Source organism: Schistocerca piceifrons, chromosome 1 (assembly GCF_021461385.2).
Source record: "Schistocerca piceifrons isolate TAMUIC-IGC-003096 chromosome 1, iqSchPice1.1, whole genome shotgun sequence".
Classification (NCBI taxonomy): domain Eukaryota; kingdom Metazoa; phylum Arthropoda; class Insecta; order Orthoptera; family Acrididae; genus Schistocerca; species Schistocerca piceifrons.
In genome coordinates this window covers 135,640,861-135,659,452 of record NC_060138.1, presented here as the reverse complement: position 1 = coordinate 135,659,452, position 18,592 = coordinate 135,640,861, and positions in this window count along the sequence as shown.

Genomic DNA, 18,592 nt, shown 5'->3' with positions numbered 1-18,592 from the left:
ACTCATAATAAGTCGTATGCATAAGAAGAACGATAGGAGTCTATCCAGTATTAAGCAGCTTAATTTGTCGTTGGAACTGTAAACTTGACACAATTTAACTCATTACAGAACACCATTTGACCGTTGTTTTCAGTGTTTTTACTTTACGAATAATATATGTTCTAGTGCACAGCCATATTTTTTTACATTTTTATTTTTATTTTTTCCTACTTGCTAGCGGTTTTGTTAGACAGTATCATCCTCAGGGCATCCCCTGGCGTGCTGTCGTCACGCTCGGTTCCAAAGTAGGTGTGTCGAACAATCAACCGCTCACTGGAAAGGGAGAGTGGCGACTGCATGCACAGAGCGTGGTCTGAAGATGGTACTGTGCACGTTTTATTTAAGTGACGTATCATGCTGCATTACTCAGAGAAACTTGTTCAAACTCTTTAGTGTATGTCACAACGCTGTATGGATGTAATTTGATGTTTTGTGAATCAACATGCTTCATCTCTTCACTTCTGTTGCATCAAAGGTGGCGTCAGTGACAGGCAATATCAAAAAGGAAGTGTGTAAGATTATGACTAATAGCAGGTGGGCTGTGACATTTTATAGTTAGTGCATAATCAAAAAAGTCAAAGTTGTTCCATACTCAGGGAGTGAATGCAATGGAGCAGGTACAGGAATCGTGCATCACCGTTCATGGCAACGTCCTAGGGCAGGCGGCTTTCCATTACCTTCCTCCTACCTGTTATGTAGCGTCAATAGTGTATAAGTGTCATGTGGATGACTGTGATGAGTGGTTAAATGGTATACTGTTAGATTTGTGCTGTTATGTATGAAGGGAAAGAAGGCGATGAAACCCACTGCATACGAAAAGCATCACGGGTTTCACCGAGTTTAACGACCCCACTCGCCAGAGGGGGATCAGCACCAACAGCGTCACGTGCCATCACTCCGTGAGAAGCTACGAAGAAGTTTCGAATTTTATGCAGGACTCTGGAACTTCACTCCAGCGCCTCTTCTCCCTTTCCCAGCAAAGTACGGCAGTGAAGAGTTCGCTCCACCAGAATTTGAACAGACGTACCTTCCAGCGTAGCGCCACTGCACAAGTGAGCGTTAACAGGCGTGGTTACAGAGATCGCTGCACTTCAATGATAGGATAAAGTAGCTCTGATTTGTCCTTTAATATAAAAGCTCACTTTAGGTTTAGATACGGTAATACATACACATTTATATTCATTTAATGTATTCCGTGCTTTCTGTAACACTTAATTTTCATTGTTACAGAATATATGCAATTAATTAAGATAAAGTTGAGACATATGTCTCCAGGAAATTGTAATTCAAATAATGGTTCAAATTGTTCTAAGCATTATGGGACTTGACATCTGAGGTCATCAGTCCCCTAGACTTAGAACTACGTAAACCTAACTAAAATGTAATTCCATCAGATCATTAATTAAGTACATATTATTGGTGTGTGCAATGTAATGAGGACATTTTTTAGGTCTGGTTGTCGCTGTTAGTCTTGGTTTGGTGATTACAAACAACTGCTGGTGTTGACTGTGGTTCAGTACAACAGGCTACTTTGTTGAAGTGTGCGAATGCAAATAACAGTTCTGTAGTTTCAGGTGTCACCAGCTCGTTAGTGGTTGTGTCTGTTTCTGCCTGTTTCATGGACCTACTGACTTACTCTCATCAAATACTCAGTGTTTGTGGAAACGTCTGTTCCTGTTTCGTTCTCATCCATTTGCCATCTAGGTATGTGCTGGTCGTGTGTGGTGAAAATCAATTTCGGCCTATCAAGAACATTAGTGACACAGCTTTTTCATTAATATAAATTACCATAGAAAAGAACGTAACTTCGTGTGGCTACTTTCATATAACGATGTCAGCCACTGAGACAGAAACGGTATGGGCAATGAATGTTCTCCGTTGGGCCCAGTCTCAAGAATAACCAGTATATGGTGTGTTATAGAGGCCAGACGTGATATCTGTATCATGTACCAAATGTTGAAAGGAAATTTTAGCAGCACCAGATGGCACAAAGACGAAATAAAAATGGCAACTTATGCTCGAACTATCATATCTGAAATGAAACAATAACTTAATTCTGTTCAACAGGTTTGTATCAGGATCGATTCCAGTACTGAACTTCCGTGATTGAAACAAACCAAGTTACAGCTACATTCATTAACCAGCTGTAGACAGAGAGATAATAAATACACAGGTTTAACATATAACGTTGAGACCCCATTTATTGGTATTTGTCTCCTGAAACACATAATTGACTCAACCCTCTGCACAATACAAACGCTACAAGTGATAAAAGAACAACCTCTACCTTTATCTTCCGTGTAGTCATTAGGTAGACGTAGGTAATATGTGACTCAATTTATTTGCAAAAAGAAGCTTGCCGAGGAACAGTTTCCGGAAATAGCACGTCGATGGCAGACTGCGAAGATAAAGACCGTATACTTTACCTTATTCATGAAATTGTAAAAGTATCACGAGATAGGCGACGGCTGTGCAGATGGTGTTTATGAAGATCTGAAGGTCGATGTCGCAAAACCCCATGGCGGATACTCGCAGTCTGTCCACCGGAAGCTGAAGGACGTCCACTGCTGGACCGGGACGCAGCAGCGGCCGCAGCCTGGTCAGCAACAGACCAGCTCTGTCGGCGCGCTCAGCCGCCGAGGAACACACCCAGCAAACCAACAGCTGGCGACACAAGACGTTAGCGAGGCACCAACAGCTAGGGAGTAATGTCGCACTCCTGTCCATTGACTGGAAATGTACATCAGTTGTCGCAACTGTGAGCAAATAGGCACAGCAAGTCATGACGACGAAATCGCCCAAGACGGACAGCAGAAGTGCGGGCCCAAAGTGAAGGCTGCAGAGGCGGGCGCAGCGGTGGAGGGCCATCCTGGCGCGCTGCAGCCGCCGCACCTCCGCCCCCGCCGCCCACGCCGCCCCCGGCTGTCCTGCGCGCGTCGCCAGCTCCTCCAGTTCAGCCTCGCTGCTCGCCGTGGGCCGGGTACTCCTCAGCAGCTGCCCACAGACGATGCCCATCCTGTTCCTGAGTACCAGCACAACGCCAAAGAACTGAACTCTCCAGATCGTAACGAAGCCTTGTAGACACACAATGATGGCAGTTGTTTTATCGCGTGTGAAGAAATACGCTGCTAACAAGCTAACTGGTGCAGCAATATAGATAAAGACGGTAAGCAGAAGTACCACTGCCGTATGGTGGGTTTTGCGATATATTTCCGATCTGTAAGTGTAGTCTCGCATGGTAAGCAATGCATCAATATGTTCCAACAGTTCCATGATGCCACTGACTATGTGGTGACCAGTGTATAGGCATCTGCATAACACTGCAGCCGGCTCTAACAATGACAGTAATGGAAATAAGACAAACACAAAACGCATCGTCACAGGGGACCACGGACTTATCATGAACTTATGCATCAATATATAACAGGAATAAAGACCAGAGGCACTAATACCAATAAGCCATATTGAAGATATGATGAAGCCCGAGAGCCCATTTAATGAAAGCCTGAAGCTACGTGATACGGTATCTTTATGATCCTTGATGACGGGGGCCAGACCAAAGATTTTGAATATGTGATAGAAAGGCCTAACAGCGTTTTGGAAGCTGTGGCCACTCATGTGAGAGGCAAAGCTGTACGTACTTCTCATTATTCAACGAGCAACACTCGCGTTAGCGAACAGTTCTCAAGACTAAGTTGCAAGCCAGCTGTCAGTGCACAACGTGATCATTCCAATTTCGTTAATGGAATGACGATCGAAACGTAATTTCGTGAACACCAGTAATAAGTCATTAATTTGAGAGGTTTGTTAACCCAGAAACATTTCGACGTATACGTATACTGTGGCGAGATGTTACTCCGTCTATCTTACAAACAGTATCAGGCAAATAATTTTTACCAGTGGTACGATTAATTAAAAAAAAAGTAGTATTCGGAACTTGTGAAGCACTCTCTCTTTCTGTCTTTGTAAATCTAGTGTGTTACTAACTCATTCAGGTCTGTAAAAGCTTTTAGATCAGCTGTCGGTTTTAAATGTGAAATTTTCTTTTATATGTGAAATACTCTTTCAATAAAACCATTAGAACAGTCTCCTTTTAGAGATCTAATGTTGACGTCACTTATTCCTCAACTGAATGATACTTTGTGTATAGGAACGACATTTTGATATGCACAAACAATTACATAGCAATATTTTTCAGGTCCACTACTTATGTTATTCAGTATTTTACAATATACACTCCTGGAAATGGAAAAAAAGATCACATTGACATCGGTGTGTCAGACCCACCATACTTGCTCCGGACACTGGGAGAGGGCTGTACAAGCAATGATCACACGCACGGCACAGCGGACACACCAGGAACCGCGGTGTTGGCCGTCGAATGGCGCTAGCTGCGCAGCATCTGTGCACCGCCGCCGTCAGTGTCAGCCAGTTTGCCGTGGCATACGGAGCTCCATCGCAGTCTTTAACACTGGTAGCATGCCGCGACAGCGTGAACGTGAACAGTATGTGCAGCTGACGGACTTCGAGCGAGGCCGTATAGTGGGCATGCGGGAGGCCGGGTGGACGTACCGCCGAATTGTTCAACACGTGGGGCGTGAGGTCTCCACAGTACATCGATGTTGTCGCCAGTGGTCGGCGGAAGGTGCACGTGCCCGTCGACCTGGGACCGGACCGCAGCGACGCACGGATGCACGCCAAGACTGTAGGATCCTACGCAGTGCCGTAGGGGACCGCACCGCCACTTCCCAGCAAATTAGGGACACTGTTGCTCCTGGGGTATCGGCGAGGACCATTCGCAACCGTCTCCATGAAGCTGGGCTACGGTCCCGCACACCGTTAGGCCGTCTTCCGCTCACGCCCCAACATCGTGCAGCCCGCCTCCAGTGGTGTCGCGACAGGCGTGAATGGAGGGACGAATGGAGACGTGTCTTCTTCAGCGATGAGAGTCGCTTCTGCCTTGGTGCCAATGATGGTCGTATGCGTGTTTGGCGCCGTGCAGGTGAGCGCCACAATCAGGACTGCATACGACCGAGGCACACAGGGCCAACACCCGGCATCATGGTGTGGGGAGCGATCTCCTACACTGGCCGTACACCACTGGTGGTCGTCGAGGGGACACTGAATAGTGCACGGTACATCCAAACCGTCATCGAACCCATCGTTCTACCATTCCTAGACCGGCAGGGGAACTTGCTGTTCCAACAGGACAATGCACGTCCGCATGTATCCCGTGCCACCCAACGTGCTCTAGAAGGTGTAAGTCAACCACTCTGGCCAGCAAGATCTCCGGATCTGTCCCCCATTGAGCATGTTTGGGACTGGATGAAGCGTCGTCTCACGCGGTCTGCACGTCCAGCACGAACGCTGGTCCAACTGAGGCGCCAGGTGGAAATGGCATGGCCAGCCGCTCCACAGGACTACATCCAGCATCTCTACTATCGTCTCCATGGGAGAATAGCAACCTGCATTGCTGCGAAAGGTGGGTATACACTGTACTAGTGCCGACATTGTGCATGCTCTGTTGCCTGTGTCTATGTGCCTGTGGTTCTGTCAGTGTGATCATGTGATGTATCTGACCCCAGGAATGTGTCAAAGTTTCCCCTTCCTGGGACAATGAATTCACGGTGTTCTTATTTCAATTTCCAGGAGTGTATTATGTACACATTACTGCTGTCGGGGGAGTCGAAAATATTGGTGGTACCGGATAATCTTACAGTGTCCACTGTGCTTTCCCGATTCATCAGATAATGTAAGACGGAATCCCTGCTTTAATAGCAACTAAATTACAAGCACAGTGTCTGTGATACATCTTTTGCCAAAACAGCACCTGTGATGATAGTGTTGACCCTCCAGTAGTTCAGCATCAACTAAAATCTTACTACCGTAACATTCCCATGTTCTATGGTCTGGCTACCTACTGAATCAGCAGAAGAAAGTGTGAAAAATATGCCAAATGTGATCAGTAAGCATTTCTGAGCGAGTTTCTTATCTATCTTGTTTTATCTGAGCTCCCACCCCGCCTCAGAGCACAAGCTCCGTGGTATATTCCGGCAACCGAATCTCTCGAGTTACCTGAATCTCTTTGAGACGTATATATAGATTTCGCTTCTGTATGTCAGAACTTCGCGTGAAGGAAAGAAATTGCTGTGGAAACACTCTCTTAACGGCATTTTAATGTGCGCACATCATTATTAGAGAAGTAGTTTGCTTTTATTGTGAAGCGATGATAATGAGAGACCTCTCAGCAGTAGCTGCTTCCTTGTGAGAGACAAACTGCCTCCCTCACCTGTTTGCCAGTCTCATGCTGTACACTGTACATGTAAGACCGGGTCTATTATTTGACTAATATTTTACATTCTTCAGCAGAAGATCATAATACATGCCTATCTTTGTTACTAGTGGACTTCTCTTGGCCAGAAATGCCCCTTTGCCAGTGCTAGCCTGTTCTGCCCTCTTTGATCTGTCAATCAGTGGTTGTTTTGCTGCCAACATAGTAAAATTCCTTTACTTCATCTATTCCGTGACAATCAATCCTGTTTTTAAGTTTCTCACTATTCTCATTCCAGCTACTTCTCATTACTTACGTCTTTCTCCGATTTACTCTAAATCCACATTCTATACTCATTAGAGTATTCATTCCATTCAGCAGATCATGTAATTCTTCTTCACTTTCACTCATGATAGCAATGTCATCAGCGAATCGTGTCACTGGTATCATTTTACCTTGAATGTTAATGCCACCCGTGGACCTTCCATTCATTTCCGTCATTGCTTCTTCGATGCACAGGTTGAACAGTACTGGTAAAAGACTATATGCCTCTATTACACCCTTTTTAAAATGAGAACTTTGTCTTGGTCGTCCACTCTTATTATTCCCTCTTGACTCTTTTACATATTGTATATTACACATCTCTCACTATAGCATACCCCTATTTTTCTCAGAATTTCGAACATCTTGCACAATTTTAGATTGTCAAATACTTTTTCCAGGTCGATAAATCCTATGAAAGTGTCTTGATTTTTCTTTATTCTTACTTCCACTATCAACCGCAAAGTCAGCATTGCCTCTCTGGTAGCCTTACCTTTGCCAAAGCGAGACTAATCGTCATGTAACACATCCTCAATTTTCTCTTCCATCACTCTGTATATTATTCTTTTCAGTAACTTGGATGCACGAGCTGCTAAGCTGATTGTGCGATAATTCTCGCACTTGTTGGCTCTTCCAGTCTTCGAAATTGTGTGGTGATATTTTTCCGAAAGTCAGATACTATGTCGTCATACTCATACATTCTACACACCAACGTGAATAGTCGTTTTGTTGCGAGTTCCTCCAATAATTTTGGAAATCCTGATGTAACGTTATCTATCACTTCTATCATATTTAATCTTAAGTCCTCCAAAGCTTTTTTAAATTCTAATTTTAATACTGGATCTCCTATCTCTTCTAAATCGACTCGTGTTCCTTCTATTACATCAGACAAATCTTTGGCCTCATAGATGCCTTCAATGTGCACTATCCACCTACCCATCCTCTCCTCAGCATTCAACGGTGGATTTACCGTTGCACTCCTAATGTTGCCATCGTTACCTTTCATTTCACCGAGTGTTGTTTTGACTTTCCTATATACTGAGTCAGTCCTTCCGGCCACACTATGCCTCTTTACACCAGAAGACCGCTGTGCTCACCATCGTGGATGACACGGTGGACAACAGCATTTCCCCAAATACGCTACTAGTAAAGAAATTTGATGTTGTTGTGGAAATTATAAGTTGAATGTCATTAATCAGAACACAGTATTTCATTCAACAGCCGTATGATGCTCTGTATAATCAGTAGTATCAGACAATCTCTGCCGAGTGAATAGGATGCTCTGTGTATAAAAGCAGAACTTCCGAACCGCAGAAAGCATTTCCTCTTCATCGTGTGAACGCTCAACATCGTTGGTCAGTTGGGAGCAGATTCGTTTCCTAGAAATCTGATCTAGTTCCCGCAAGGAGTTAATAGCAAGAGAACAGAGTTGGGAAACGCCACTATTCTTCTTCTTCTCCCCTTGCTTTCTTCTGTTACACAATGTGCTTCAGCTATTCGTCGTATCTGAATACACGTTTTTATTCAATTTTAATCACTCTGCCGTTCTCCTGATCGAGCAGCTGCGAAAAAGTCTGCAACAAGGAGAAGTAGCAGACATTCTGCAGAAGAAAATCACCTGAGCTTTTTGATCATCATAGTTATCATCGTCGTTGTCAGCATGAGACCAAATAAAGTGGTACGTCATATGACTATAAATAACGGGCAAGCTATCTTAAAACCGTGTTAAAATCGGTGATACTAGTCTAGAACAGGTTTTTGCGGATTAATGTTTTAAAAGCGAATATTTACTGCCCTAACAGTCCTATACTTTTTCTCGACACATACCTCCTAGTTTTGATTAACAACGCGCAGGAGGTGATCCATTCTGTTAAAATAAATGTCTCGCTGTTCTGTACGTTCCTTTTCACGAAGACGGTTGAGAATACGAAATGTATGTGAACAACAAGAACACGCCTCTATCGCTCTCCGATGACAACAGTAAATGGTACTCAGCCAAACGACTTTTGAAAAGACCACTATTGTGGATGGGCGGAAAAATAATTATTTTGTGCGTCAACATTAATGGAAATAAGGGAGGTTATGCTGGAGAACACACGAAACTGTCTAATGTAATAGCACGTACGTCTATGATAATAAAGTTTGTAATATTATTTGATTTCAGCTACTTTGCATATCAGATAATTCTCATGAAAGAAATGGACAGACAACTAGCTATAGTTCGTAAAGGTGCTAAGCATCACAGCGCGAGAGTTGTTGTTGTGGTCTTCAGTCCTGAGACTGGTTTGATGCAGCTCTCCATGCTACTCTATCCTGTGCAAGCTTCTTCATCTCCCAGTACCTACTGCAACCTACATCGTTCTGAATCTGCTTAGTGTATTCATCTCTTGGTCTCCCTCTACGATTTTTACCCTCTACGCTGCCCTCCAATACTAAATTGGTGATCCCTTGATGCCTCAGAACATGTCCTACTAACCGATCCCTTCTTCTGGTCAAGTTGTGCCACAAACTTCTCTTCTCCCCAATCCTATTCAATACTTCCTCATTAGTTATGTGATCTACCCATCTAATCTTCAGCATTCTTCTGTAGCACCATATTTCAAAAGCTTCTATTCTCTTCTTGTCCAAACTACTTATCGTCCATGTTGCACTTCCATACATGGCTACACTCCATACAAATACTTCCAGAAATGACTTCCAGACACTTAAATCTATTCTCGATGTAAACAAATTTCTCTTCTCCAGAATCGCTTTCCTTGCCATTGCCAGTCTACATTTTATATCCTCTCTACTTCGACCATCATCAGTTATTTTGCTCCCGAAATAGCAAAACTCCTTTACAGCTTTAAGTGTCTCATTTCCTAATCTAATTCCCTCAGCGTCACCTGACTTAATTAGACTACATTCCATTATCCTCGTTTTGCTTTTGTTGATGTTCATCTTACATCCTCCTTTCGAGACACTGTCCATTCCATTTAACTGCTCTTCCAAGTCCTCTGCTGTCTCTGACAGAATTACAATGTCATCGGCGAACCTCAAAGTTTTTATTTCTTCTTCATGGATTTTAATACCTACTCCGAATTTTTCTTTTGTTTCTTTTACTGCTTGCTCAATATACAGATTGAATAACATCGGGGAGAGGCTACAACCCTGTCATACTCCCTTCCCAACCACTGCTTCCCTTTCATGTCCCTCGACTCTTATAACTGCCATCTGGTTTTTGTACAAATTGTAAATAGTCTTTCGCTCCCTGTATTTTACCCCTGCCACCTTTAGATTTTGAACGAGAGTATTCCAGTCAACATTGTCAAAAGCTTTTTCTATGTCTACAAAAGCTAGAAACGTAGGTTTGCCTTTCCTTAATCTTTCTTCTAAGATAAGTCGTAAGGTCAGTATAGCCTCACGTCTTCCAGTATTTCTACGGAATCCAAACTGATGTTCCCCGAGGTCGGCTTCTACCAGTTTTTCCATTCGTCTGTAAAGAATTCGTGTTAGTATTTTGCAGCTGTGGCTTATTAAACTGATTGTTCGGTAATTTTCACATCTGTCAACACCAGCTTTCTTTGGGATTGGAATTATTATATTCTTCTTGAAGTCTGAGGGTATTTCGCCTGTCTCATACATCTTGCTCACCAGATGGTAGAGTTTTGTCAGGACTGGCTCTCCCAAGGCCGTCAGTAGTTCCAATGGAATGTTGTCCACTCCGGGGGCCTTGTTTCGACTCAGGCCTTTCAGTGCTCTGTCAAACTCTTCACGCAGTACCGTATCTCCCATTTCATCTTCATCCACATCCTCTTTCATTTCCATGATATTGTCGTCAAGTACATCGCCCTTGTATAGACCCTCTATATACTCCTTCGACCTTTCCGCTTTCCCTTCTTTGCTTAGAACTGGGTTTCCATCTGAGCTCTTCATGTTCTTGCAAGTGGTTCTCTTATCTCCAAAGGTCTCTTTAATTTTCCTGTAGGCAGTATCTATCTTACCCCTAGTGATATAAGGTTCTACATCCTTACATTTGTCCTCTAGCCATGCCTGCTTAGCCATTTTGCACTTCCTGTCGATCTAATTTTTGAGGCGTTTGTATTCCTTTTTGCCTGTTTCATTTACTGCATTTTTATATTTTCTACTTTCATCAATTAAATTCAATATTTCTTCTGTTACCCAAGGATTTCTACTAGTCCTCGCCTTTTTACCTCCTTGATCCTCTGCTGCCTTCACTACTTCATCCCTCAACGCTACCCATTCTTCTTCTATTGTATTTCTTTCCTCCATTCCTGTCAATTGTTCCCTTATGCTCTCCTTGAAACTCTGTACAACCTCTGGTTCTTTCAATTTATCCAGGTCCCATCTCCTTAAATTCCCACCTTTTTGCAGTTTTTTTCAGTTTTAATCTACGGGTCATTACCAATAGATTGTGGTCAGAGTCCACATCTGCCCCTGGTAATGTCTTACAATTTAAAACCTGGTTCCTAAGTCTCTGTCTTACCATTATATAATCCATCTGATACCTTTTAGTATCTCCATGGTTCTTCCATGTATACAACCATCTTTCATGATTCTTAAACCAAGTGTTAGCTATGATTAAGTTGTGCTCTGTGCAAAATTCTACCAAGCGGCTTCCTCTTTCATTTCTTAGCCCCAATCCATATTCACCAACTACGTTTCCTTCTCTCCCTTTTCCTACTACCGAATTCCAGTCACCCATGACTATTAAATTTTCATCACCCTTCACTATCTGAATAATTTCTTTTATTTCATCATACATTTCTTCAATTTCTTCGTCATCTGCAGAGCTAGTTGGCATATAAACTTGTACTACTGTAGTAGGTGTGGGCTTCGTATCTATCTTGGCCACAATAATGCGTTCACTATGCTGTTTGTAGTAGCTTACCCGCGTTCCTATTTTCCTATTCATTATTAAACGTACTCCTGCATGCCCCCTATTTGATTTTGTGTTTATAACCCTGTAGTCACCTGACCAGAAGTCTTGTTCCTCCCGCCACCGAACTTCACTAATTCCCTCTATATCTAACTTTAACCTATCCATTTCCCTTTTTAAATTTTCTAACCTACCTGCCCGATTAAGGGATCTGACATTCCACGCTCCGATCCGTAGAACGCCAGTTTTCTTTCTCCTAATAACGACATCCTCTTGAGTAGTCCCCGTTCGGAGATCCGAATGGGGGACTATTTTACCTCCGGAATATTTTACCCAAGAGGACGCCATCATCATTTAATCATACAGTAAAGCTGCATGCCCTCGGGAAAAATTACGGCCGTAGTTTCCCCTTGCTTTCAGCCGTTCGCAGTACCAGCACAGCAAGGCTGTTTAGGTTATTGTTACAAGGCCAGATCAGTCAATCATGCAGACTGTTGCCCTTGCAACTACTGAAAAGGCTGCTGCCCCTCTTCAGGAACCACACGTTTGTCTGGCCTCTCAACAGATACCCCTCCGTTGTGGTTGCACCTACGGTACGGCTGTCTGTATCGCTGAGGCACGCAAGCCTCCCCACCAACGGCAAGGTCCATGGTTCATGGGGGGGAGCGCGAGAGTAAAGACATGAAATACTTGTTTTTTTAATGTGTGCCTATACCAAGACGCGCGTCCAGCGTCTAAATACGCTGAATAAACACTATGAGCCGCTGGGAACAGATATTTAAATCATTGCCGCAGCAAGAAGCAGCGATACAGAAGAAAGAACAATCTATCTCATGTTAAGAAATATTCTAGAGACTTCATTATCCCTTGTACTTTTGGCCACCGCAATGTTAAGACGTACTACATAGCATTGCTACAAGTTGTATTTTTAGTGTAAAAACTATGTGAAACGACGAACAAACATTTCGGTAACTAGGGTGAGAATACAATGTACTTACGCACAGGCAAGGACATGTAATTTTTAAGAAGGAACGGACTGACAAAGCAGTGATTATTAGACTGCGCCATGCACAAAATAAGTATCAGATGTAAGTTAGGCATTTATTATGTATTTGTCAATGTTTAGAAGTTAATTGCCAATTTGTTCAAAATATATCAATATTTTACGATGCAGTAATTTTCTTTCACTAACCAAAAATGATGTTCAAATTGTATATGAGCTTAGTAACAGGTTCGCTCTTTATCGCGGTGTCTCGATTGTATTTGGGAGACGACTAATGTCTCCAATTTCCAATCTGTTAATCTTTCTCATACGAAATTCCACTAATTTGCTCTCACTTCCATTTTTATATTCTTATAGGTCCCTTAGGTATTTTCATCAAAGATTATGACTGCGTGAAGGCAATCCAGGTCAAAAGGTCAATTGTTCGCGTATCAATCCGTCTCCTAAACACAGTCGAGAACCGACGCATCGGTGATCGATTAATAATCTCTCTCTCTTTTAAAGTCGTACTAAAAAACGGCCACACAAGATAGCCGTAAGTACGCAGTCTGGTGTTAGGTTGCATTTTGCCAGTAAATATTACCTAAAAACATTGACAGGATCACTGTTATTATTTACTACTATTTCGTATACACTATAAGTGAGTTCCTAACGCCAGAAGTCCAATAATGTAATAGTGCTTCTTTTAAAAGTGCGTGATAATAACCGTTCAGTCGTATAACAAAGCCTGTTTTAAGTGGTCTACACTAGCAGTATTACGTTTATATCCTATAAACAACAATGCACAACGTGTATCTAAATATATTCCATACGCTAATAAATTACTGTGCTAATTTATCATTACCTGCAGAGCTCAAATATGATCTTGTTTTCGAATGACAGAATTAATATGCCTTTTTAAAGGTATACATCATCCAGTATATAGATTATGAATGGATAACTGTATTGGACAATAGTGAAGATAAAGTGTTCCAAGTTGCGCCGCTGCATAATATTACAAAACACTGTAGTAGGAACATGTTAATCTGTCAATTTTATAGGGTACTGATAATACAGATATATGTCGTGATTATTGTAATACATAAATAATTTGTCAAGGATAGCACGGAGTAGCATGAATTTTTCGTACCAACACACTGTAATATGTTATTGTTTTATTCCAAGCAGAAGTTAGATGCACGTTTGGTTGAGAAAAAAAAAAACTTGTGAAAAATGTAACTTTTAGCTACTGACTTGGCATCACTGTTACCATAAGGTAAACCACTGAATGTAAATACATTGTATGTAATGACATTGTTTGAAAAAATATTTCAATAAATTTTATATCTATCGTAATTTGCATACAAGTTCATTTTTGTTACCCTTAGTACATACTCCACAGTCTGTTTGCGTCACACAACACTACGTAAGCGAGTGTGTGTCTGTCCCTCAGCTCGGCTGTGACTTACTGCTGAGATGTGTAGAGATATCCTTCCTCCCCCTCTCTCTCTCTAGACTGGACCTCTCTTCCTGCTTCGCAGCAGCAAGTGAATGCTGCGCTGACAGGTCTCTGAGTGACTGACGTAAGAGCCTCAGAGATCTGAGTACTTATAATTTATGAGACATGATATTTAATTGAAATACATAAGTGGAAGTGGGCGAATACACGAGTATGATCAGATTTAATGAGGGAAGTGTTTTAATTTAAATGCAGAAATATTTGAAAATACACAAACTGATTTTTTATCACATATGTGCTTATTGAGTATATTATATTTGGCATATGAAATACAGATATTTGTGTGTATGTGTGTGTGTGTGTGTGTGTGTGTGTGTGTGTGTGTGTGTGTGTGTGTGTGTAAGTGAGAGAGAGAGAGAGAGACAGAGAGAGAGAGAGAGAGAGAGACAGAGAGAGAGAGAGAAATAGGAAGAGTGGGAGAAAAGAAGAGAATAAATGATTACTTTTCATGAGGGACAGAGCACTGTTGTATACAGTATTTCTGAAGTAAGAATGAAGAATTACAGGGGATCACATGTTTGTAACGGTGCGAGGTATAGACTTACGAAATGTGTTGTTTAATAACAAGACAAACACAGAGGTGAGGTCAGATTTAATGAGGGAAACATTTTAATTTAAATGAAGAGATGTTGTAGAGAGTTATTTTGTGGGAAATTTGTTACAATTTCTTATTAAATGGACAAGAATCGATTATTGAACACAAACGAGGAAAGGGGGGAGAGAGAGAGAGAGAGGGGGGGGGGGGAATGATTACTTCGCATAAGGGAAAGATCACAGCTGTACACAGTATTTTTAAAGTATGACTTACAGAGAGATAACACGTTTGTAACGAGTATGAAGAAATTTATGACATAGCAAATGCAGAATTAGCTGTGTGTGTTCGTGTGTGTGTGTGTGTGTGAAGACGTAATGCATAGCTTTGACTTTGACATCACTTCGGTACTAATATTAATATTAAGTCATGTGTATGAGACTTTAAGAGAAATAATGAATGTCTTCAACTAAGAGTTACGTAACCTCTTTACTGCATATATGATACTTTAGCACTACACTCTGATTGTTTGATGCGAAGAGTAGGGGGCTTAGGGTATAAAGCATTATTGGTCTGTTTCCATCATCGTCAGACTGTACTATGCCTGTCTGGACACAAGCCAGGAAAGAGGGTGATTTTAATTTCCCACTAACACTATTGCGAGGGTAATCCCAAAAGAAAGGCCTCCTATTTTTTTATAAGTACAGAACTCTGTTTGTGTGGCAGTTGGTCACACTGTTATGAAGAGTGCTTCACACGCTGTGTGTAAACATGGCGCACGCCACACTGAGGCGCTCAGTCTTGGCTTGGCAGCCGTAGAGAATGGAGCTCCCGTTGGTTGTTACCGCGAATTGCGCGCAGTTATTCGGTTTTTGAACGCAAAGGGCACTGCGCAGATTGAAATCCATCGCCAATAGACGGAAGTGTATGGTGAGTCGTACATGGATGTCAAAAGTGTTCGTAAGTGGTGTAGAGAGTTAGCAGCTGGTCGGACCGAAATTCACGACGAACAAAGGAGCGGGAGATTGTCAATTTCTGAGGAGACAGTGTTGAATGTAAAGCAAAGCATGCGTGAAGATCGGCGGATCATCCTGGATGATCTCTGCGCGTTGGTTCCTGAGGTTTCCCGAAGCACCGCTCAAAGAATTTTAACGGAAACATTGAACTACCGGAAGGTGTGCTCACGATGGGTGCCACGCATACTGACTGAGGACCACATGCGGTATCGAGTTGATGCTTCCTGCGGATTCCTTCACCGCCTGGCAGCCGAACAGGGCAACTTTGTGGACTCGATTGTCACGGGTGACGAAACCTGGGCATACCACTTTACACCTGAGACCAAGTAACAATCACGCCAATGACAGCATCCTTCTTCAGCATGGCGGCGAACTGGTATGACATGGGCATACAAAAACTGCCACAGCGTCTACAAAAATGCATCGACAGAAATGGCGATTATGTCGAAAAATACCTAAATGTGCAAGCTGTAAATTGATGTAAACCACTGTAGAAATAAACAGGTCTATGTACTTATAAAATAATTGGAGACGTTACTTTTGGGATTATCCTCGTAGGCTATTATCTAATACTACGCTGAGAACAGGGAAGGACAGAAGGCATCAGCCAGTACTTCACTGCAAATATGGGGGGGGGGGGGGCGGCGGGAAGAGGGCGGAGGGAAAGGGTGTAATTTGATGAGAACTTCGGAAATAGCATAACTTGACACCAGTTTTACACATCAAATTAATACTACGCTCTGATTGGTTGAAGCAAAGGCGTGGGAGAGGGGACAAAATATAAAGCACAACTGATCTATTTCCATCAACTTTGATATTTTTAACGATACAGTTTGATTGGTTGTTATTAACGATATCACTGAAAAACTAGATGACGTCAGATTTAAAACTCAGGAGAAGAGCTGCAAGCACATAGTGGCGAAAAGCCACCATAAGCTTACTAAATAAAACTGAGTTATCAGTGCACTTATAGAAGTAATTACAAAATCTTACTACCTAAGGCAGTAAAAGGATGGACAAAAGAACAAAGTAGTAGAGGAAGAAATTGGTTGGAGTACTTTTTATGAAGTAAATAGGGTTTTCAAAATTGATGTTCTTATAAATGTAAAATAGAAATTTTATAGTCAGTATGAACTACAACATATCACTTCTGGGTGCAATACATGAGCTTTCAACATAAAAATCGTTCATAACCTGTAGCCCTTCAGTGAACATTTGAGAGATGCTTTTTAGGAATAACTAGGTGATGTAGTTGTAACTCTTTTTCTTCTACGTAGTGGTCAATCTGCTGACTGGTTTTGCAGTAATTAGATTGGGTGTAGACCTTCAATATTCACATCTCGCTACCTTCTCATACATTTACGTGTAGGGCTCACAGCCAACATCCATTTTCATTTGTCCTTTGTAAGCCTAAAGTCGTCTTCCTCTCGAGTTTTCTCCTATGCCATGTCTCACTACTATAGTTTTAGGAGCCTGTCAAGTCTACCTATCGCCAACCTAATTACTGGAAACCAATCCTCGGTTTGACCACTAAAAATAATAAGAAGAGCCTCAACTACATCAGCTAGTTTTTGTTTTGAGGCATCTGTCAATTGCTCACTGAACAGGCCGCAGGTTATGAAATATGTTTTTTTATTAGAAATTCATGTCATGCTGCCAAAAGTGACACGTTGCAGTTCAGACCAACTGAAAAATTTGCAATTTTGGTTCATAAGAACACCAATTTTGATTACCCTATTTACCACATGAAAAGCACTCTACGCTATCTTTTCCCTCTATTACTTTACTCAGCTGTCCTTCCCTAAGTACTAAAACTTGGTAATTGCTTCTATAACTGCACTGTTTATGTGAAAAGTTACATCATTTTAACGTTGATAAATAGTTGTCTTACAGTGGCTTTGGGGTACTTTGTGTTTAAATCCCCTCCTAGACGTTGAAACAAGAGATCAACATGTTTATCAGTGAGATCATTCAAGGTCACCAATCGCATTACAGTATTAAAAATCAATTTTGATGGAAATGGACTATTTCTGCTTTATATTTCACCTCACTCCTCTGTCCTACCAATCACTGAAACTTTATGATTACTAGCACATTGCATGAGCGTGTTACAACTCAATAAAAGTAAATAAAACATAGTAAACGTACGACTGGGAAATGAAATATATTATAATGTAAATAACAGAAGTAAGGATTCTGAGATTTTTCTGATTGAAAGATGAGCTGTTTTACTTTCTTGGAAACCAACCGTCTGATACTCTCAGTTGTAGCATATACTGTTCGTCAGAAAATTACACTTCTAAAGGAGAACAACAGATGATTTATATGTCAGACGGTCAAACAATTGCGTTCCCTGTACCACATTAATGCAGACGTGACAGGAAGTTTCAGTAAACAAATAAATTCGTCAAATTGTGGTGACGATTGGCTTTTACTGTTTCATGCTCCTTGTTGACTGGACGCAGCACACCACTGGAGAGTTTTTGTTTTGTAGCAGTGCTTCTGAAATGATTTCGTCGGTGACCCCTTGTGTATACACGCATTTCCTTGTGACCCCCAACGCTATAATAAATATTAAAAGAGTATGCATACAACCAACATACTAATTTCTAAGCGTCTCTCTCTCTTCATGAACACTATCCTAACGATGCTCTTTACTGAAACTTTGGCCAAATAAATTATTACATATGAACAATATTTGAGAAAAATCTTGTACTAGGTAATTACATCGTTAAAAGTACCTGGATGAAAACAGCTGATTAGGACACTGGGAACGGCCAGTAAAATTTATAAAAGACAGAATTCATTATTTTACCACACAAAATTTGAATATAAGAACAGGTATTAGGCTAAATGGCAGAAAAAGATTGACATGAATGTAAGAAATATTCGAATCAATCCATTAATTCAGTTTAAGAAGAAGTTCAGGACCGAGAGGCATCTGCGCGCTTATTCCGGAGGGGCAAGCTAATAAATGAACACGATAACGAGCCTTGGATGCGCAAAAGCGGCATATGACTAGGCTCTCGGTTG